We start from the raw sequence: 22411 nt of genomic DNA, 5'->3' as shown, positions 1-22411 counted from the left end.
CCAAAAGAGTTCAGCCCCAGTTAGGTCCATATGGCAGACAACTTAAGCTCCCAGTTAGTCCAGATATGATCACCAGCTACAGGTCACGGCTACGAGCGGCACATGTTACCCGTATCCCTGCCTCTCCGAGGATCACAGTTTTTCTTGCTGCGTTTACTTAGGCAGAATCAGTGGGTTGAGGCGTGATGGGAATACCTGCTTGTAATGGTTATTACAGTGCGGATTCCCTCTTTTGCACAAGAATTAATTTTTATATTTTACATCCAGTACATGAACCATCCCACCCTTCTTTCTATCTCACGCCTTGACTTTATGCGTGTTCTTGGACATATTCACACTTCTCTGCCTTCTGGGCAGGCTCGCGAAATAAAAATACCATATACATACATTCACATAAAGTTTTAATATAGCGCTGCATGCCTCATTCTGGTTCCTTCAAAGCTTAATATAGCGCTGCATGCCTCATTCTGGTTCCTTCAAAGCGCTAGAAAGGTAATCCCTGACACGGCCTGTTAGGTAGACGAGAGACATGGCGTTTCCTCCCCCTCAGGCCCCCTGGGGTGGGGGCGCAGCTCTGGACACGACCCACACATACACGCACGGTGTGCTGTTTGCTGTCACAAGAGGTGGCGGGGCTCAGGCGCCGTGTGCTGCGGCCTCTCCCTCCACCCTCTTCGCGTGAATGAAATGTCGTGGTTTATTTTAGCTCCCATGTTCCCTATCTACAGGAAACAGAAAAAAGTGATGAAAGCCTGGCCCCCGGCCAGCGCCCCCGACAGGCAGCCGCGGAGCGCTGGGAGTAAACAGAAGTGAAGCGAGGCGGTCTGTGGGGCTGGAGCGTGGTGGGGGTTGGAGGTCTGTGGGGCCGGAGCGTGGTGGGGTTTGGAGGTCTGTGGGGTGTGATCCTCTGCAGAGTCCCCGGGGCTGCCAGGGAGTGCTGCGGGGAGGGGCTCCGAGAAACAGCTCTTGGAGGGAGCGCCGAGGACAGAGCGCTGCATGGAGGCTGAGCGCCTGGAGCAAGCACGGGAGCCGCTGGGCGCTAGGTGAGTCTTCCGTGTATTCTTTTCCGTCTTTCTAACTTTTAAGGCTCGAAAGTTTCCGTGACAGTAGCTGGGCTCAGGGCTCGTAAGAGGTTGTGTCTCTGCGTCCAGCCCCGGTGTGTAGGGAGTGCGGCTCCCAGTTCTGCAGCACCCTTGAAAAGCTGCGTTTCATCTTTTGATTAACACTCGCTTGGGTGAAGATTTACCTGTAAGTGTCCCTCATACGCTTCTAGTCTGCTTTCTAAGCGCAGCCAAGTCATTTTGGGGGCGTGGCTATGAGATTATGGTTTGCTGTTACTGACTAGGCTACGGGATGATGATGGTTTGCCCAGGATCACACTGTGTAGTTGAGTAGGGAAGCGGCCGACTATAACCTCACATGTCACTGTTATTGTTTCGGTTGTTATTGTTCTTTTAATATCTGCTGGTGCTCTGTGTAAAAATGTGTGCCATTGTTGCGTTGCTTTTTGTTATGACTCCCTGTTGTAGAACATTCTGCTAACCAAAAACCAATAAACCATGTTTTAAAGAAGGGGAGCGGCTTCGAGTTACCACACCAGTGCTGCGTGTGCCGTTGCTAGCTATACATTTTTTTTCAGAATTAACATCTATGATCTAAACGTTCAAGGCTCTGTACCCTGCCCCCAGATGTGTGCTGCGGGAAACCTCTGTAAAGTGGAAGCAGGCAGGCCTGACAAAGTCCCTGCTTGAAAATATCAGAAGTGGCTTGATTTCTGTCTTTAACTCTTGGAGGGTTGGGCACGTCGGTCTTTCCAAGGCGTGCTCGAGGCAAGAGGCAAGTTATACGGCAGCCTCCGTCCCTGGGCATTAGGGGGCGCTGTGGTTTCCCAGTTTATAGGAAATGTGTAGTTTCTTCGGAACTTTCCTGGTGTGAGCTCACCTCGTCACTCTAGTTCAGTTTTTTTAACCTGAAACATTCAGGTCCAAACTCGGCTTTTAGACTGGACCAACATTGTGTGATCCTCGGCAAATCTGTTTTCTACCCGGGAACGACTTGGATTGGAAGAGACAGAATCGTATATGCTATAATGCAGAGGCATCTTGGCGGTTTCGTTGTTCGACACCAGGGCCGCCTCTTGATTCAAGCTGCCGAGTGGCTTTTCGACGAGCTCTACTAGGCTTGCCCCAGGGCACAAGTCCTAAAAAAGAAGCGGGGGGCGCTGACTTCACGAAAGGTGTCTTGCACCATCAGACTCATTGCCTACCCTCGCTCACCCCTTAGATGCGGTTGCATCAGAGAAGCCCGCGTGTGAGCAGCATTCTCAATGGGATCCGATCTCGCCCCAGAGAGGCCAAAGAGTGAATGTGTGGCTCAAATTTGCTCCAGTTATCGAGCTCCTGGTAAAATAAGTGGGGGGACGCCGTCCACCCGCGTGATACTTCGACTTGAGCCCTGGCTTGCCCTAGTCTAGGCCATGATTGCTCCTGCTTTAGCGCCTGGATACCCACCCAGGTGATAGAGCGCTTTATCACTGCTCATAACCTACCATCACACATTCTACGGCAGAAACTACAACCGGTTCCAAATGCTGGGAGAGCAGGTGATTTACAGAATTTCGTGCCTGCCGTAAAATGTATTTACATTAGGGAGGAGGTGCAGTGTGTGCAGGGCACCGCGAACCTCCTGACCAAAGTCTGCGCATGCGTGTACCTAAGCGTGCCCTGCGCGAAGCAGGAAGTCCATTCACAAGAGCATTTATGAGTATTGGAGGAAATACTACAGATGTACTCTTATGTACTCGCCCAAGCCTTTGTGAATCTGCACCCAAACGTCCAACTCACTATCACTAAAAGTGCAAAGAGGGCACAGTACTTCTCATGTGTTCTACATGTATATGATTATTCCAATTTTAGATGTTTTCCCACCAACACACAAGCCATGTAAAGGAGTACCACAGGAGTACTATTTTACGTACTCTAGAAAGCTCCTGTGAATGGACCCCGTAGTGTTGTGTGCGTTTGTAGGGGGAGCAGGGAGACGGGGAGATCAATCAATCAGGGGTTGGTAAAGGTCAGTTACGCACCCGTGAGAATCTCAAGGTACTAGTAGGGTATAGGGGGGCGGCTCCGTTGAGTGCTGGGGTCATCCAAGAGCCCGGTTTGAAGTCTGTCCTGAACTGGAGCAGTGTAGAGACTTGCCAGAAGTTATGGTGTAGTGTAGTTCCTATTTTCCCTATAGGCTCTGCGCATTGGAATAATATAAACAGCAGTGTAGACGTAGGACTGAGGTCGACTAGGTCTCTACTGACTATATTAGACTTAATTAGTTTTGCCAGCTAGCTCAGAGGTCACTAGAAACTTTCTCGAGTAAACAAGGAGGAGTTTAACTTCCCTGAATAGACAAGAAGGGATTAGCTTCTGACAACCGCATAAACATGACAACTTTGCTCCCTCAGAATAAAGAGTGTATCTCTAGAGTCATGTGAAAACAATAGACAACTATTTCACTCAGTCAATCGTGCATACTTAGTTTCACCAGAGTGCAGAGAAATGGAGAGACGGGCGTTTTCAATAAAAGGTGTTATTTATTGAGCAGTCTTCTTTCTCATGCAAGAGAAATAAATTGCCACAATTGCAATACTTATCATGAAGTAAAGTGCGTACAGTAAAAGGAGTATTATGAAATAATACTGTAAAAGCATTGATATGGTTTCTTAGCCATATGATACTTTAAAATGGATAAAATATATTCATACATAAAAACATTGACTAACGTACTCAACTGGTGCTTCTAATATACGCCTACCCCGGTGTACCTGACCTAAGCCTAATACGTGGGAAGGAGTAAGTAAGTTGCAGTTTGAGTTAAGTTGGTTTTTGCCAAGAATCTGAATCAAGAAATCTCTTAAGGGTTTAGTCGGCTCCGTACCTTGGTTCTAGAATGTAGGAGGTCTTGTATCTCTCTCTCTCAGGACTCGATCTCCCAGCAACCCGCAAGGGTGACTGGAAACACCGGAGCTGGATTTTCTTGGCTGGAGAAAAAGACAGCGTCTTTCTCAGTGCGTCAAAAAGGAGGGGCGGCTTCCTTCGGCTCTCGTATCAGCAGGGCTTCCGAGCAAGTAGATAGTCGCTCTGCTCCAAACCACCGTGTGTTTGCTTAAGGCAACGTTGTTATATTTATACCTGAAAGGTGCCGGGTTTGACGTAAGGTTGGACATAAGACGTCACTAAGAACTAACAGTTCTTTCTGGACTCCAGGAGTTCTTGCGCAAATCAAAACAAAAGCAGAGGGAATTCCCAGGCTGCTGGAGGCTTGGTTTGTTTAAAGAAGGTGTTGTACTTTATAGGAGTCTAGGGGAGTAGCCTTGCCGTATTTGGACTGCATGGGCTATTACTAAATATGGATATGATTCTTATGCCTTTATAAGGATATTATTTATTATAACCACATAAGGGCATAAATCGGGAATATCGAATTAGGGTCCTAGATAGAAACACAACACCCACTCCACGAATTAATGTCCATCATTACTAAAAACTAAGCAATATTAAACATATAACGATGCATGTGTGTTTAACAACCCACCCCAAAATACAAAATTCACATTTGAAATGGTATATGGTAAATACACAAAAAATGAGTATTGGTACTGTACGCTTTTTAAGCAGTGGTATCATTCAGGTAGATGCATATATATCTTGGCTGAATGAATTGTGAAAATTACACATGAAATGGCTCTGAATACAGAAAAGAAGGTCGAGACCATTTCATCACATATTTATACAAATGCTGTACACGTGCTAGAGGCTGAGGTAAAATATTGTCTCTAGTATCTCTAAAAATAGAAGCTCTATTCTCTAAGAATAGTTCTACTTTAAGCAGATTACTGTGTGCCAAAAAAAAGTAAATATTTTGGAAGTGGAAAAATAATTTCGCTCTCAGGGGAAAAATAGTTCCAAATGTTTTTTCAGTAGGTCTGTTTATCAAAAAACTGAAGGCCGAATTCAGAGTTCAGGGAACGCTGTGTACTCGTTGTTTAAAAAGTTATTCTTTTTGTTCAGGAGAGAACATCATATCAGACAGGCTTGCACAAAATTGGTCTACAACATCAGGTGAAAGTTTGACCAAGTTCGAAAATGCTGAAATTGTGCATATGTGAGAGTGATTGCTATCATCGGTGTCGGGATCAGCAATGCTCACAAAAGGTTGTACCTGTTTGGTGCTGCTTTCCTCTCGTACTTCACCGCCACCTAATCGTAATGGTGAAGTCTCAACAAATGCCGTCATCAGAATAGGTAGCCGCTGGGGAAAACACGATGCATGAGTCTTTACTGGACCTAGCAAAGTATCGATATCCATTGGTACTGCTGATGGAAGTGTAAGACAGACGTCCAACACGCATTCTTCTCCGCATAGCAGACATCGAAGCACAGGTAAGATGCAATCTTGCCAGATAGGTCTGAATGAAAGAAACCAGGTTGCACTTAGATCTCTTAGCCGGGCCAATCCTATGATTCTAGTTATCTTGTCTCGGTAGCGTATTGCTAAGATCGTTTCTTCCATTGTAGCTGGAGCTCTGTCTGTGGCTTGGCTTGCCATATCGGAGCAGAAGGATCAAAATTAAAATTCCTGCTACGAGTCCCAAAAGAAGAGGCAGGCTGCCGAAAAAGGAATGGACAAAATTCGGGAATATGCCCAGAACTGTTTCAAAGGGTGTTAACAGTCCCGAAAAAACTGTCTTAAATACATGTGCGATGCCACTGGTATCAGACATGTTTAAGATTTGACCTAACATTTTTGCGAAATGCACGGGGCAATTTGTTGATAATAGGGAATGTATCTCTGCTGCTGTCCTTGCAACTTGCAGATCATACATCTCTTTGGATGAGGTTAAAGGCACAGTTGTCTGTAAAAGAATGGATTTCATTCTGCTTAAAGTATCAATTCGAATAGAAGAGATATTCAAAGAAGGCCATATTGCCGCCTCCATGTCTGGATTGCTGTTTGGATACAATACTTGCATACAGCAAGTGACCATGGAACTAACGCTCACGAGATAGGCTTTTCCTGGCAGCATGCCACAACAACTGTGGTCACTTATTAGAACGTAGCTGCAGTTGGAAAGCTGTCTGAAAAATGGCTCTATCTGTGCTGCAGGAGTGCCGTGCAGGTGACATGAAAAGTTATTTGAAGACCCTTCGCAGGCTTCATGCAAGTTAATACCTTGACACAGGAGTGTACCACTTAGTGATTTTTTACAATTGTTACCACTAAGAAATACCTCTTTTTTTTCCCTTCACTATAACATTTGTGTGTATAAGGCAAATTCCATGTTGACTTGATGTATCCTTTACCCAACCTTTCATACAGGCCTGCTGGTATATATTTTTGGCAAAACTTAAACTGGAAAGTTGTTATTGCGATTGTAATCGTTCCGTGTATTATCCATTCAATGACAGGTCTCTCTGACATTGTCAATGGTAATCTCTCCAGTTTTTTAATGCTCAGAATCGTATAGTTGGCTCCTTTTTGTGCCAAACTGATTTGTCTATCAGTAAGGTTAAAGATAGAGAATAATGACGTTACGTTGATTAAACGCCATGGCACGTAGCCTGAACGCAGATTTTGCAACGTCCAGCCAAGCTGTACAACAGAACATAATTGGGACTGACCATGTTGTAACATTAGTAAGTCCTGCTCTATTATATCGATAGCAGATGATACAATGCTATCCAGTGAATATATTCTGGAGGACAGAGTCGTTAACCCATTGTCAAATACAGAAAGGGATTTTTCCAAATGTATACGATCAATTTCTCGTATTTTTTTCAGCTGTTTCAATTTGTGTTGCTTTCCAAGCTTCGTTGTAAGCAGCGTATATACCGGTGTATATGAAACGTTTTTGACGCTGTTTGCGTGGTCCCAGTATGACATCACGCAAGTCAGCACTTTTGTAAAGTCAAGTGTTGCTTAATTTCAGCCAGTGTGGATTTCTGTAGCCATTCGAGGCATAGTTTCCCTACACTGTATGTTGTAACTATCCCTGGATGTTGTCTCTGGGAATATCTTGGGTCTGGCCTGGTTTGTTTAAACCCCTGTGTTTTGTTCAGGAATCTATCTTGACAGTTATTTGTGTCTGTGGGCCAGATCAACCATTGTTCTCAATCAGGATTTGTTCTGTTTTGGTGTAAAATATGGGATACGTCTATCTCCACATCTGTAGTGCTATTACTATCAGGCATGGGCTTCGGAATAGACAGTTTGTTTAAGTCTTTTATCTTGGCTAGGCCAAGACAGGTTGTCTGTTGAATGGTGTTATTCAAGAATATTATTTGTTCTGGGATCATGCAGGCTCAAAATAATGCTTCTAGACCTTGTACCTGCCAGTCTTTTGAACCCCAGATGGTTTTTGTTTCAATGTTGTTTTTCCAAAATTCAAAACCAAATGTAGTCATTTTCTCATAAAATGTTTCTGAATATATCAATTTAGTATTTGTCAACATTGTTTTCATTCCTGTCTTATTTAACATTTTGAAATAAAACGTTTCTACATTACTGTTGTTAAACCCTGAGAAGTATTGGAATTTCTCATAAAATGTTTTTGAACTGCCTTTTGGCGGCGTTGGACAATGTTCCCATTGATTATAATTTAAAACATTTCTAGGTTGAGCAGATATATGCAAATAGTGATGACCAAAATGATTATAACAGTACATTTCTTCATAATTTGATGAACCCTGCAAGTAATCATGTTCTGTAAATTTTGCTGACATTACTAAATCTGACATCATATTATTAATATTTTCAAAGTCCCAATCATCAGAGAAAGTACTTGGTGTCACAAACTCACTCAAGGAAACCTTAAATTGGTGTGGATATTTCAAAAGCTCAATAGGGCCATAGATTTCATAATCCGTTTTGTCCCATGCTACCCCACCAGGCATTGGATTGGCTGTGATGTTCACTGATGACAGTTCTCTTTTTTTGAGATGAGAGGATGTGTGAGGCTTTAGGACCAAGTTGATGTTCTGACTTGCTGTGTCCATTTTACTATATGTTCCATCAATGAATTTTCCCAAACATAGAACCATGATGAGCCAAAGCAGGAGGAAAAGTACACCTAACACAGTCCAAAATTCAATCCATGGTGAAATCAGATATGTTTCTTTTAGTTGATGAAAAAGTTCAGTCATTTTTTCTTTGAAAGTTTTTGTTGCTGGCGTTTCTTCATGCTCGCTTGGATCTTCAGAAAAGTCATCGAAATTGATGAAGTAGCCAGATACAGTTCTGTCAATTGTTGGAATTGCTTCCGGATTTTCATTTGTCTTTGCATCTTTCTTTGTTTCATTAGCATAGTCTGAGGCTACATCGTTGTAGACGGGTGTTTCTTGACGAACTGTTGCAATTTGGGTTTCAAGAGGCACACGTTCCATGGCTTTGTTGCATAGTCCTTTTTTATTCACTGCAGGTTTATCAATGTGATTAGTCTCTCAGTTTGAACCTCTTGGATTGTAGCAAGATTTGGTCTTCTGCTATTTCTTGGGAGTCCACTGGGCCTACTACTTATTATTGGCCACATGATTGTGGTTTTACCAGGTCGATGGATACAACTCGGTTCTCCTTTTTACCAGCAAGGGGCGGTAGTACAACTGATCTTGTTCTGCTGACAGCTAAGACAGGTGCTGCTTTTCTGTAAGAAGGCCCAAATTCCTTCTTCACCGCGATCTTTTCTCTGACTAGATCCCCAATCTTTGGAATCCAGACAGGTCTTGCTGGGACAGGTGGTTTCTCTTCAGTGGCTGTTGGCTTTAACTTTATATTACTCAGACTTCTTCTTGTTTCATTTAAGTCCTGTAAAACAGCCAAACGGTCTTTGATATCAAAAGCTTTTTCTTCTACCACTGAAGTCTGACAATCTAGATCCTGGATGTGCATTCTAATGCCGAACAATAGTTCGTAGGCAGTGAGACCTTTTAGAGAATTTCTTGGCAGATTGTTAAGACTATGTTGGACACTTGTTAAATGTTTGACCCACCCATCACCCGAACCTAATACCCTCGCTGTTGTAGATTGCTTTATGTCACGTTTTTTTCTTTCCACTACCGCATTTCCCTCAAGATGGAAGGGAGAAGAGTACCGAGTGACCACTGTGCCTCTCGAGGCCGGGTCACCCCCCTCACTCGCCTGCTGCCCTGCTAGCCAGCCTCCTTGCCCTGCCTGCCTGCCTGCCGCCTGCCTGCCGCCACCGCCGCCCCCCCCAGCACCCCCGAGCGGCCCAGCCACAGCGGAGCCGGCCGCTCGCCACTTTTCCCGCCGCTGGCCCCTGCGGCCCCGCCCACCACCGGCCCATTGGCCCGGACGCTCGCCCAGCCCAGCAGACCCGCCCTCCCGTCCCCCTTCTTAAGGGGAGCGCCTGGGTGACCGCGGGAGTGACCACTGTGCCTCTCGAGGCCGGGTCACCCCCCTCACTCGCCTGCTGCCCTGCTAGCCAGCCTCCTTGCCCTGCCTGCCTGCCTGCCGCCTGCCTGCCGCCACCGCCGCCCCCCCAGCACCCCCGAGCGGCCCAGCCACAGCGGAGCCGGCCGCTCGCCACTTTTCCCGCCGCTGGCCCCTGCGGCCCCGCCCACCACCGGCCCATTGGCCCGGACGCTCGCCCAGCCCAGCAGACCCACCCTCCCGTCCCCCTTCTTATGACGCCCCCTGAGCGACCGCGCAGCGGACGCGCGCAGCGGGAGCACCGAATGAGCGCCGAATGAGCGCCGAAGGTGCGCCAAAGGTAAGCCCGTCTGCGCCCATCCGCGCCTGGACCGCGCCCAGCGCCAGGACCCCTGGCCCTTGCAGACCCCAGCCCACCCGCCGGACGTACGACGCCGCCACCCTCAACGCACTCAACGCCGGCCGAACCCCTGGATGCTACCGAGCCACCCCGAGACGCACCCACGGACCTTTCATCTGCCACTCCTGCAAGTTCTCCTGCATCCGGACCTGCACTGCACCAGCGTCCACCAAGCAGAACACCAGCAGCAACCACCTGAAGTGCATCCTGCTCAACACCCGCTCCGTCCACAGACACGCCGTCGAGCTCTGGAACCTGCTCGACACCACAGACCCAGATGTCGCCTTCCTCACGGAAACCTGGATGAACGCCTCCCCAGCGCCCGACATCGCCATCGCCATCCCGGATGGCTACAAGATCATCCGGAGGGACCGCGTCAACCAGACAGGAGGAGGCATCGCCATCATCCACAGGAACACCATCCGCATCACGACCAACACCGATGACACCATCGCACCCGCCGAACACCTGCACTTCCAGATCCACGTCAACCCCAAGACCACCCTCAGAGGCACCCTCATCTACAGACCCCCGGGACCACGCACACAATTCAGCGAGGACATCGCCGACCTCATCAGCCCGCTCGCCCTCCCCTCAGCTGACTACATCCTCCTCGGGGACCTCAACTTCCACCTGGAGAACAACAACGACCTCAACACCACCACCCTGCTGGACAACCTCGCAAACCTGGGACTCAAGCAGCTGGTGACCACCCCCACCCACTACGCCGGACACACACTCGACCCGATCTTCTCTTCCAGCAAGGACATCGCCTTCAGCCACGCCACGGGACTCCCATGGACGGACCACAGCTGCGTCCACTTCAGCTTCAGAAGGACCACGCTCCACCATCACCAGCAACAGGCTCCCCGCAGAAGCTGGAACAAGATCACTGCAGACCAGCTCACTACGTCCTTGAGCAAGAACCCTCCCACCAGCACAACGAACCCCAGTCAAGCAGCCACCAACCTCACGAAATGGATCAGCGACTGCGCAGACGAACTCGCCCCGCTGAAGACCCCGCCGAGCAGACCCGGCAGCAAGAAAGCCCCATGGTTTAACGACGAACTCAAGAGCTCCAAGAAGAACTGCAGAGCACTCGAGAAAACCTGGCGCACAGACCCAACACCGGACAACATGACTGCCTTCAAGCTCGCCACCCGAAAACACCACCAGCTGATCCGCGCCACCAAGAAAACTGCATTCAAGGAACGACTGGACAACAACGCACACAACAGCAAGGAACTCTTCAACATCGTGAAAGAGCTCTCCAACCCCAACGCCGGAAACAACGACATCACCCCTTCGCAAGACCTCTGCAACTCCCTCGCCTCCTACTTCCACAACAAGATCGCGGACATACACAACAGCTTCAGCACTCAACCAACGCACGCCACGACCGAACCACCGCCCCCCACCACCACCCTCCGCGCCTGGACCCCGATCAGCACCAAAGACACCATCCGCACGATGAACTCCATCCACTCCGGATCTCCGACAGACCCCTGCCCTCACCACGTCTTCAACAAGGCCGACGCTGTCATCGCACCCCACCTGCGGGACATCATCAACACCTCCTTCGACATCGCCACCTTCCCGGAGAGCTGGAAGCACGCCGAACTCAGCGCTCTACTCAAGAAACCATCAGCAGACCCTACCGACCTCAAGAATTACCGCCCCATCTCGCTGCTCCCGTTTCCGGCCAAAGTCATCGAGAAGACCGTCAACAAGCAACGTCGGAATCCAGGAGAAGGCACTGGAGTGGATCACCTCCTTCCTCACCGGAAGGACACAGAGAGTCCGCCTCCCCCCGTTCAGATCGGAGGCCACCGAAGTCATCTGCGGCGTTCCTCAAGGCTCCTCGCTCAGCCCAACTCTCTTCAACGTCTACATGAGCCCCCTCGCAGCCATCGCACGCCAGCACAACCTGAACATCATCTCCTACGCCGACGACACCCAGCTGATCCTCTCCCTCACTAACGACCCCGCCACCGCCAGAGCCAACCTGCACGAAGGGATGACAGAAGTAGCCAAATGGATGTCGAACAGCCGCCTGAAACTGAACTCAGACAAGACGGAAGTCCTCATCCTGGGATCCTCACCCTCCGCCTGGGACGACTCCTGGTGGCCCCCCGCCCTGGGCAGCGCACCCAAACCAACTGACCACACACGCAACCTGGGCTTCATCCTGGACTCCTCCCTCTCCATGACCAGACAAGTCAACGCCGTCTCCTCGTCGTGCTTCCACATCCTGCGAATGCTACGCAAGATCTTCCGATGGATCCCCACCGAGACCAGGAACACGGTCACCCAGGCCCTCGTCACCAGCCGTCTGGACTACGGCAACTCCCTCTACGCCGGAACCACCGCCAAACTCCAGAAGAGACTCCAGCGGATCCAGAACACCTCAGCACGACTCATCCTGGACATCCCCCGCCGCAGCCACATCTCCGGACACCTTTGAGACCTGCACTGGCTCCCGGTCAACAAGAGAATCACCTTCCGGCTCCTCACCCACGCACACAAAGCCTTACACAACCAAGGACCAGGATACCTCAACAGCCGCCTCAACTTCTACGCTCCAGCTTCGATCGACCAGCCACGCCCTCGCCGCCGTCCCCCGCATCCGAAGAGCCACCACAGGAGGAAGGTCCTTCTCCTACCTGGCCGCCAAGACTTGGAACTCCCTTCCGACCCACCTCCGCCTGACCCAGGACCACCTCGCCTTCAGGAAGCAGCTCAAGACCTGGCTATTCGAGCAGTAGCGGACCCCCCCCCCCCCAGCGCCTTGAGACCCTCCGGGTGAGTAGTGCGCTATGCAAATGCTCTGATTGATTGATTGATTGATTACCGCAATGCAATGCCCATACTGGTCATGGCCTCTTTGTAAGCTCGAGAGCTAAAAGCAGGACCCTGGTCAGAATGTAGCATGCCAATTGCGTATGTGCCGATAAAGACTCGCAAATCTTTTATAACAGTTCTGGCATCAGCCGAGCGCTGGTGTCTGCATTTTAAGTGAATCTAATCTTAATATTTACGGGATTGCATTTTTCCTGCTTGATTTTTGCGTATAGATAGCCTTATGCTTTCTAATAGAGGTGTCCTGGCAGTAGTCTGGTCCGGTTCACGACTGCGATCTCGATTGCAGTCTGGACAATCCTTTGCAAATTTGTAATTTTGCAGGCTCATCCCCGGCCACCAGTATTCTGATTGTAATTCTTTTCGAGATTTCACGATCTCTTGGTGCCTTAGACCTAATCCCATGTGTGCTGCTTCAATCAAGAAGACTCTCCTGTTCGTGTTTGGAATTACTCTATCCCCCACTCTAGGGATTTGAGCAAAAGGAACGGAGTTTGCATCAATTATGTATGTATTATTGAGTGGATAGCCAAGAGGTAATGCTGCATAGTCGCCTTTTAATGAGGCTTTTACCGCTAGCATGGTTTCCCCGTCTATGTGTTTTTTAGAACGCTTTTTTGTGGCTACGGAAGCCGGTTGAATCGCTTCCGCTGTGGCTCTGTTAGCCAATTAATTCCCTGCAACGTGAACGCCATCACGTTGATGACTTAGTGTATGTATCACGTGAGTCTTTTGTAGTTCTTTCTGTAAAAGAACTACTTGTTCCCAGAACTTTTTATGCTTTATTGTGGCACCTGTGCCATCTTTCTAACCGTTTTGAATCCAGGTCTGCATATCATTATTGTAAGACTTGACGCAGTAATGCGAATCGCACACTATTAGTGTGGGGAATTCGCGATCAGCATTTTCAAGCACCATCTTTAAAGATCTTATTTCAGCTCGCTGAGCTGTACAGTTTCTGAGTGATTCAGTTTTGGTAATTAATGGTCTGAATTTAACTAAGCGCCAGCGACCTTTAACAATCGCGCACGCTGTGTTGTAGGATTTTTCCTCTACATCGTAGTGTTGTGCAAATCTGTCCATGTAGATTACACATGTGTACTGTTCGAGAGGCAGAATTTCGAATGGCAGAGGATATTCTTCTTCATATTCTAGATTTTATAGTTTTTTCATTTTCGGGTCAAAATAGTGATTCACGTCTTCTGCAGCAAGAGAATTTTCCCATTGTATCCATTTTGGATCTAATGCCACTGCATTTAGATTGCGTGGGCTTGTTAATGCCTCAAGGGCTGATTCTGCTGTTAAAACAGATATCCTCCTGCCTTGGGCTTGGGTTCTTCCTATTGCTACAGCCGTCTGAACCGCTATTAGAAGCTTTTCAGTAGAACTGAATTTCATTTCAGCTTGTATGTACAAATGTGATTTGTAAGCTATTGGTACCGTTTCTCCCTCATTAGAGGTTAGTTACGTGAATCCGCATCTTCCTGGGATGACTCGGATTACAAGGTTGCGTATGTTTTCACGTGTTTGCAATTTTGTTTTAGTTAACATGTCTGTTTGCAATGATCTTAAAATTTCTGTGTGTTTCTGAGTCCAATTGATTTGTTTGAAATCAGGTTTTATTAGTTCATAGAGAGGTTTAACCCTCTCTGCATAATTTAGAATGTATGTTCTTCTGAAATTCAGGAATCCTAGTATTGATTGTAAGTTCTTCAGCGTTTTTGGAGCTTGGAGTACAGCACATTTCTCTAAGAAATTGTCTGCTAGGCTTTTGCCTTCACTTGATAATTCATATCCTAAAAACAGGACAGTTAGATGGGCAATTCGTGATTTTTTAAAGTTGAATTTATACCCTTCAGCTGCGAACCCAAGTATTATGGTGTTCACTCTTTTCAAGTGTGTCTCAAGGTCATCATCTGTTAGATAGATGTCATCGACATAGGATAATGCCTCATCATCATATATTTGTAGTAACTCTGTTACTCTTGCTGAAAATAATCCTGGGCTATTCTTGAACCCCTGTGGGAGTCAACAGAATTGTTAATGCGACCCCATTATTGAGAAAGCGGTCAAGTACCTGCTTTCAGGTGCAATGTTTTGACAAAAGAATCCATTAGAGATATCTAATTTCGTTTTATACTTTTTACGCACGATGTTATTCATTAGTGCTGCACTGTGTGAGTTTGGCTTGGAGACAGGAAACAAAGGTTTGTTCATTTGTGAGGTGCATGTTTCAATCACCCCCTGATATTCAAGTTGATCTTAAGATCTCCCTGACTTGCTTTTTAGCTTCTTGTTTAACTGGGTACTGCCTTTGTGCAGAGGGTTGATTTTTTAACTGGATTTTGTGAGGCGGAGAATCCTCATCCCATCCTACATGATTTTTATATAATGCAGGAGCTTGGGCCACTGCCCATTTTCTTGCAAATGTATATTTTTTTATGAATTGGAATGTGATTTGAGAAGGCAGGCATAATCATTTCTTCGCCATGAGGGCACTCTCTGACAAACTCTGGTGGCCAGTCTTTCTCAGCTAACAGGATGTCATAGCCTTTCAAAAGGTTATCCCAAAAGAGACCCCTTACTTTCCTAGTCTTGTCCCCCTCTATACGCAATGTTATTTCGTATAATTTATGGGGTTTTCTAACTCTGGTGTCTGCAGTTTCCACTTGAATGTATTCATTCGTGTCCACTGTCTCCAGAAGATTCATCAAGATCTTGCGAGCTATGGTTACTTCTGCTGCGCTGTCTAGCATTGTCTGGGACCACTCTCCGTTTTTCAGTTGTGTCCTCAGAAGCCTCGGCATGTTTTATTTTAATACTAGCTACCTTCTACTTTGGATATTGTAATTTTTTACTTTGATGAGCAGGTTCCTTGTCTTTTGACTTGGCCTGCTCTTCTTTGTGTTCTGACCATCCTCTTCTTTCCGATTTCTGTGAGGAAGTCTGAAAAGAGGGACGTGTATCAATATCTTGATATTTATCAGGTTTTCTCAATTTATCCCTATCTCTAAGGTTGTATCTTTTCTCAGAGGGCTCCCTCTGGGAAGACTTGCCACCTCGTTCTGGAGATCTATCTCTCCGTTGATGAGACCTTCCTCTGGACTGGAATCGTTTTTCTTTGGGAGTGGATTGTTTATTTCCATCCCAACTCTTTTTTGGAGTGTTTAGATTATTTTTAATAAATGTTTTTTTCAGGTATTTCAAGTAGTTGGTGTTTTACTGGTTTCCCACCCAAACTATCTCTACCTAGTTCTTCATAGGATTTTTCTATGATTCTGACAAGTTCAAAAGGTTGTTCTGCTATATCTGTTTCTTTCAATTTCTGGCGGATCGCCACAGATGCTGCTTCTCCTTTTATGTTGGCTAATAATATAGCCAAGACCTGCTTGAAGTCTTTCAGTAATTTCATACCCAGAGTTAAAGCAGGTTCTGGACCGTATTCATTTTGAATCTGTCTTAGTATGTCTGGTATAACCGCCATGGACGGAACACCATGTGTTTTTGTGTAAATCGAAGCAAAGACTGTGCCCCAAGTGTCACAGTCCTCCACATGTGGTGTGATCCCCATTGGAAGACAGATAGTCAGAATTCTGTGTTTCTCATGAGGTGTGGTATCCGGAAATACCGCCTCTATTTGAGTGATTTTCTGGGCTAACCAGAATGGAATTTGTTCCCGTTTTGCGGGAATTTTGGCAATTCCTGATTTGTATATTCTGTGGTGTGATTTTATTTGTGTTCCCCTGGTGAGGGGTGGTCTGTGGAATTATTATTGCTGGTTGGACTGTTGAAGTCCGCATGACATATTGGACCAATTGTCTATGTATTTTAATGAGTTATTTTAGTTGAGCTAAAAGTTCTCTGTTTGACCTCTTTTCAATGTCGGGATGTGGTGTGTAGCTGGCTAGAACCGGCCACGTTGCTCCTGGTCTACCTAGTGGACCGAGCATGGTGATGTGATTTTGATGTTTTAGGGCGCCATTAAACCAGAGCAGGTGCTCTTGGTAAGTTAGTGGGATTTCAACGTCCTCGAAAGGAGCATATTCATCCGGAGGTTCCTCTACTTTGTAATAGTGGAATTTGTGTGTCACAGCGTGTGCTGCTGGAAAATGTATCCATGAATAGAATACCTCTGTCTGCCGATATTCATGGGCCTCTACCACGAATATTACTGTACCACCTTGTGATGATACTCCATTTTCTATAAGTTTTTTAGTTATAGTTCTTCTTACATTTACCGGAATGATTATAGCATTCGGGTCTTCATCTTGGAGTCTTGTGTCATCCGCTATAAGTTGAGCTGCTATTCTAGCTCTCTCTCTTTCGTCTTCACTTTCTCCCATTTTACTGACAGAAAGTTTTGTTGCAGATCAAGTTTCAAGAGAAACAAAGATTAGGTGCACAATATTTTGGAACACTGTATCCTTCAACGTTGACTAAACCAAAAACTAATACATAGGAATCTCTTCCTACTAAGTTCCGGTGGATATTAACCTTTTACCCACTCCAGACGTCTTTTGGAGTATTTACGAGAAAAAGGGTCTGTGTGAAAAAGCACGACTGAGTTACTCTAATGTCTTGCGTTAGATTATCGCCTTACCAAACGTTGGGCGCCATGTAGTGTAGTTCCTATTTTCCCTATAGGCTCTGCGCATTGGAATAATATAAACAGCAGTGTAGACGTAGGACTGAGGTCGACTAGGTCTCTACTGACTATATTAGACTTAATTAGTTTTGCCAGCTAGCTCAGAGGTCACTAGAAACTTTCTCGAGTAAACAAGGAGGAGTTTAACTTCCCTGAATAGACAAGAAGGGATTAGCTTCTGACAACCGCATAAACATGACAACTTTGCTCCCTCAGAATAAAGAGTGTATCTCTAGAGTCGTGTGAAAACAATAGACAACTATTTCACTCAGTCAATTGTGCATACTTAGTTTCACCAGAGTGCAGAGAAATAGAGAGACGGGCGTTTTCAATAAAAGGTGTTATTTATTGAGCAGTCTTGAAATGAATTGCCACAATTGCAATACTTATCATGAAGTAAAGTGCGTACAGTAAAAGGAGTATTATGAAATAATACTGTAAAAGCATTGGTATGGTTTCTTAGCCATATGATACTTTAAAATGGATAAAATATATACATACATAAAAACATTGACTAACGTACTCAACTGGTGCTTCTAATATACGCCTACCCCGGTGTACCTGACCTAAGCCTAATACGTGGGAAGGAGTAAGTAAGTTGCAGTTTGAGTTAAGTTGGGTTTTGCCAAGAATCTGAATCAAGAAATCTCTTAAGGGTTTAGTCAGCTCCGTACCTTGGTTCTAGAATGTAGGAGGTCTTGTATCTCTCTCTCAGGACTCGATCTCCCAGCAACCCGCAAGGGTGACTGGAAACACCGGAGCTGGATTTTCTCGGCTGGAGAAAAAGACAGCGTCTTTCTCAGTGCGTCAAAAAGGAGGGGCGGCTTCTTTCGGCTCTCGCATCAGCTGGGCTTCCGAGCAAGTAGATAGCCGCTCTGCTCCAAACCACCGTGTGTTTGCTTAAGGCAACGTTGGTATATTTATACCTGAAAGGTGCCGGGTTTGACGTAAGGTTGGACATAAGACGTCACTAAGAACTAACAGTTCTTTCTGGACTCCAGGAGTTCTTGCGCAAATCAAAATAAAAGCAGGGGGAATTCCCGGGCTGCTGGAGGCTTGGTTTGTTTAAAGAACGTGTTGTACTTTTATAGGAGTCTAGGGGAGTAGCCTTGCCGTATTTGGACTGCATGGGCTATTACTAAATATGGATATGATTCTTATGCCTTTATAAGGATATTATTTATTATAACCACATAAGGGCATAAATCGGGAATATCGAATTAGGGTCCTAGATAGAAACACAACAATGGGGAAGGTTGTTCCAGGCCTTGGCTGCGAGGTAGGAGAAGGACTTTCTTCCCGGTCTGGTCTTGTAGATGCGTGGTACGGTGGCCAGAGAGAGGTCGGCTGATCGGAGGTATCTCTTGGGTGCGTGGAAGGAGAGGCGGTTGTTTAGGTACGCTGGTCTGGTGTTGTGAAGAGCCTTGAATGCGTGAGTGAGGAGTTTGAAGGTTCTTCTTCTTTCGTTGGGGAGCCGGTAAAGATCGCGGAGGAGTTAGGTGATGTGGTTGTGACGGGGGATGTCTAGGATTAGTCAGGCTGCGGCGTTCTGGACGGTCTGGAGTTTGCGCAATAGTTTCTCGGTGTAGATTGTCTTAAGTCACCAGTGCTCTTGAATATACAACTAATGTTTAGAATGTGTACACAGCACTAGTTGCATATACATTAAGGGGCAGATGTATGACTGTTTTGCGGTCGCAAACAGGAATTTGGCACATTTGCTCCTGCAAAATTAGTCTGCCCCATGCACAAACCATAGTTTGTGAGTCGCTAACCTATTAGAGACTCGCAAAATATGGTTTGCGACTCGGTATTAGGAAGGGGCGTGCCATGTGCGTCCCTTCCTAATAGCGAGTCTAACACCTATGTATGATTGTGTTGCGACTGCATTTGCGGTCGTAAAACAATCTCAGTTTACCACCTACCTCAAGTAGGTGGTAAACCACTCACAAATGGGAAGGGGTCCCTTTTGTGAATGGGTGCGAAAATATTTTTTAAGAGTAGGCAGTGGTCCCAGGGACCACTGCCTGCCCTTAAAAAACTGAAACTGACAAGTTTAATTTTGCCTTTTTAAGTGCATCCGGTTTTCCTTTGAGGAAAATGGGCTGCATAAAAAAAACTGCTTTATTGATAAAGCATTCACAGACATGGTGGTCTGCTGACCCCAGTAGGCCACCATCCTTGTGCTAGCCATTCCAAATGGGGCCTCATGAATATTGATGAGGCATGCAATTTGTGACTCCATTTGGAATCGCAAAGTGTCTGAGACACTGTTGTGTACATTCAGTTTGGCGAGTCGCAATCCTGCGCAATTTACGACTCGCTAAACTGAATGGTCGTACATCTGGCCCTAAAACTTTTGGAAAAAAGCATAATCTACAGGTTATGTTATCAGCATTTCAATAGCATTTTCTACAGTTAATATCACCCCAAAGCACTCTGCATAGGCAAAGTTTGCAATTCCCGTAAGTTACAAGTTTTCTGCTGCAGTCTTGAAACGTAGGTGTGAACATAGTCTAAAGCAAAAGTATGCACATGGCATGTGACAAAAATGCAGCATGTGACAAGAATGCCGTTTGTGAACATTCATTGCTTTCCTATTGCGTTAAAACTGGCACTTCTCTCTGGGTTTTGGCAAATATCTTTTCTGCTAAATAAAAAAAAAATGACTGTTGAAGGCAGTTTTGCATGTTGTTGCTTGTGTGTGCCGGCACAGCCGGAATCTGATGACATCCAGGACCACAAACACAATTTTCTGTTGCAATAGTTTGTTATTTGAGAGGAATATTAAAATAGCGCAAATGTGGCATCAACCGATCAGGTCTTTTTGGCGCTTTAAAGACACTGCGGCAAGGAGTCAGCTCAGAAGGCTGAGGAAGGGCCCGCTGTACTTGGCTGCAGACTCTTGAGTCTGGAAATATTAAATATTTTCACAGGTGTCACATGGGGTGTGTTGTACTTCTCAAACAGGGACTAGAATAACTCCAGAGCTTGAGCCAAACATTGTTTAACAGCATATTTCTAGCTCTTTGTCATCTACGACTCCCCTATTGCAGTCATGGGCTTTCATGTACTGCCCTAATGCATTCTGGGACTTGTATCAATCAATCAGCATTTTCAAAGCGCAGCACTGTCACCCCTAGGGGTATCTGGGCGCTGTGGCTCTGTTGAAGAGCCAGAGCTTTAGTCTCTTTCTGAAGTCAGCCAGCGAGGGGGCTATTCGGAGCTGGGGTGGGGGGGGTCATTCAAGGTATTGGCAGAGATGTAGGAGAGGAGCGGCCACCGCTGTGGGGGCGACAGATGCGGGGGTGAATGCGAGGGTGAATGGAGAGGAGCGCAGGTGGAAGTTCAGTCGGTGGTTGAGATAGGCAGGTTCTAGGCCATGGAGGGCTTGGTAGGCGTACGTGAGGATCTTGAGCTGGCATCTCTTCTGGATGGGGAGCCATTCATGTATTCATCGCTCATTTCAGTTTGACCACCACGCGAATGCTGTAATAGTGATAAATACACTGTTTTTAAAATATCCTTCATCGAGTAGCTCATGTCTCTAGAAAGGAACCCATCCTGCTTGTCAAGGATTACCTACGAACATCCTTCTCCGTGCTCTAAAGTGCTTGGACACCCGGGCCTTAAGCGCTATGCAGATCTCCTTATAAATGTATATAACGGTGGTTTTACAAAATGCGGACAAGGCCCAGCGGATGTCTGAGTGCTTTACACAAGGGCAGATTCGTGCAAATAAGGACTAATATTTAATATGATTTATAATTACTTCAGTCTCTAGCGCTTACATATCATGTGTCTAGCTTCTAGGCGCTGACAATACTTGTTAACAGTCTGCTTCAGTCCTCCTTTAAGCACAGATATGACCCCCCCCCCCAGAGTTGTATTTACTCGGGTTGTCGGTGAGGGCCAGTGTTTGACGTTTTTTGCAAAAACCATGAGAAAACAAGCCTCGACAAAGCCATAAGGCTGGCGGCCAATGCCAGACCTATTAACTTTGCCAGTGTTTGTTTCTTGAAGGGGAGTTTAGTGGATCATTTCTGTGAGTGTGGTGGGTTCCATTACACTGGGTCCCTGCCAGCGGTAAAAACCCACCTTCGTTACCCAAAAGTATGATTTTGTATCTTTGCCAGTGTTGCTGCCCAGGTGGCACAGTCAATCTTCACACAAGTAAACTTCTTGGGTGGGCCCAGCACCGGGTAAGCTCATGCTGCAGGCAGTGCCCAGATGCCACAGGCTGTGGGCACGGTGGCACACCCCTCGTGGCTCTGAATGTAAACTTCTTGGGTGGGCCCAGCACTGGGTAAGCTCATTGAAATATCCTGCAAATTACTTGTTCCCTTCATCTTTCACTTTCTGTATTAATCTTGTGTATGTTTAAGGAGCACCATGGTGATAGACATGGTGTGATGAGTCTACTGTTGATTGCAGTCAATTGCATCTGACACATGTTCGCTGGGGTCGCTTTTGCTGAGCAGCGACCGTCTTTGTGATCGGTGGATTACAACCATTAATGAGTTTGTTTGTTTGTCTCTGAACCTGCATCTCTTAAAATTTCTACTGGACTCACCAACGACACTGTTTTGTTTCGCGTTCCTGATGGCCTGACATGTCGTCTCCTTAATAAACGTTTGTCCTTCTGCAGCCACGTCATCACGCTACGTTACGCTTTTCACGTTACGTACGTAGCGTGGTGGACATTTTGGTTTTACTTGAAGGCATAAAGGAGTTTCTTTACAGCGCGAGGTTTTCTTCACAGCTGGAAGCTTTGTATAAGGACTTTGCAGTGTCTTTTGCCAGCGGACATACAAATAAACTTGTTCTCTTCTTAATTTTGTTTTTTTAATTTGTTTTCTTTTCCTTTTTATTCAAGGAACTTGTTTTTAGTGACATTGACACCACTGAGCATTCTAGTGATCTTTCTAAGTAACGTCTTTTGTGACAATGGTACCATGGAGAAATGTACTCAACTTTGGTTGCTTAATTTCAATATGTTAACAACTTATTCCACATAGGAAACTGTTTTTTTTCAATGTAATTTTGTTTTTTTTGCTCTTGTAATTTAA

General features: G+C 46.2%; 1 protein-coding gene across 2 annotated transcripts in view; it reads left to right on the top strand.

Annotated features, from left to right (window-relative positions):
* LOC144817820 (phospholipid-transporting ATPase ID-like) overlaps positions 1–22411 on the top strand; it is an 892949-nt gene that overhangs the window by 131109 nt on the left and 739429 nt on the right. Inside the window, exon 1 of one of the 2 annotated variants that reach the window (XM_078674659.1) lies at positions 754–1043. The exons of the other annotated variant lie outside the window; for it this stretch is intronic. The gene's annotated coding sequence lies outside the window, so the exon portion shown is untranslated. Of the gene's footprint in view, positions 1–753; positions 1044–22411 lie in introns of those variants that run through there. 2 annotated transcript variants of the gene reach the window in all.

The sequence above is a fragment of the Lissotriton helveticus genome, chromosome 2_1 (genome assembly GCF_964261635.1).
Source record: "Lissotriton helveticus chromosome 2_1, aLisHel1.1, whole genome shotgun sequence".
NCBI lineage: Eukaryota > Metazoa > Chordata > Amphibia > Caudata > Salamandridae > Lissotriton > Lissotriton helveticus.
This window is presented reverse-complemented; position numbering and strand designations above follow the sequence as displayed.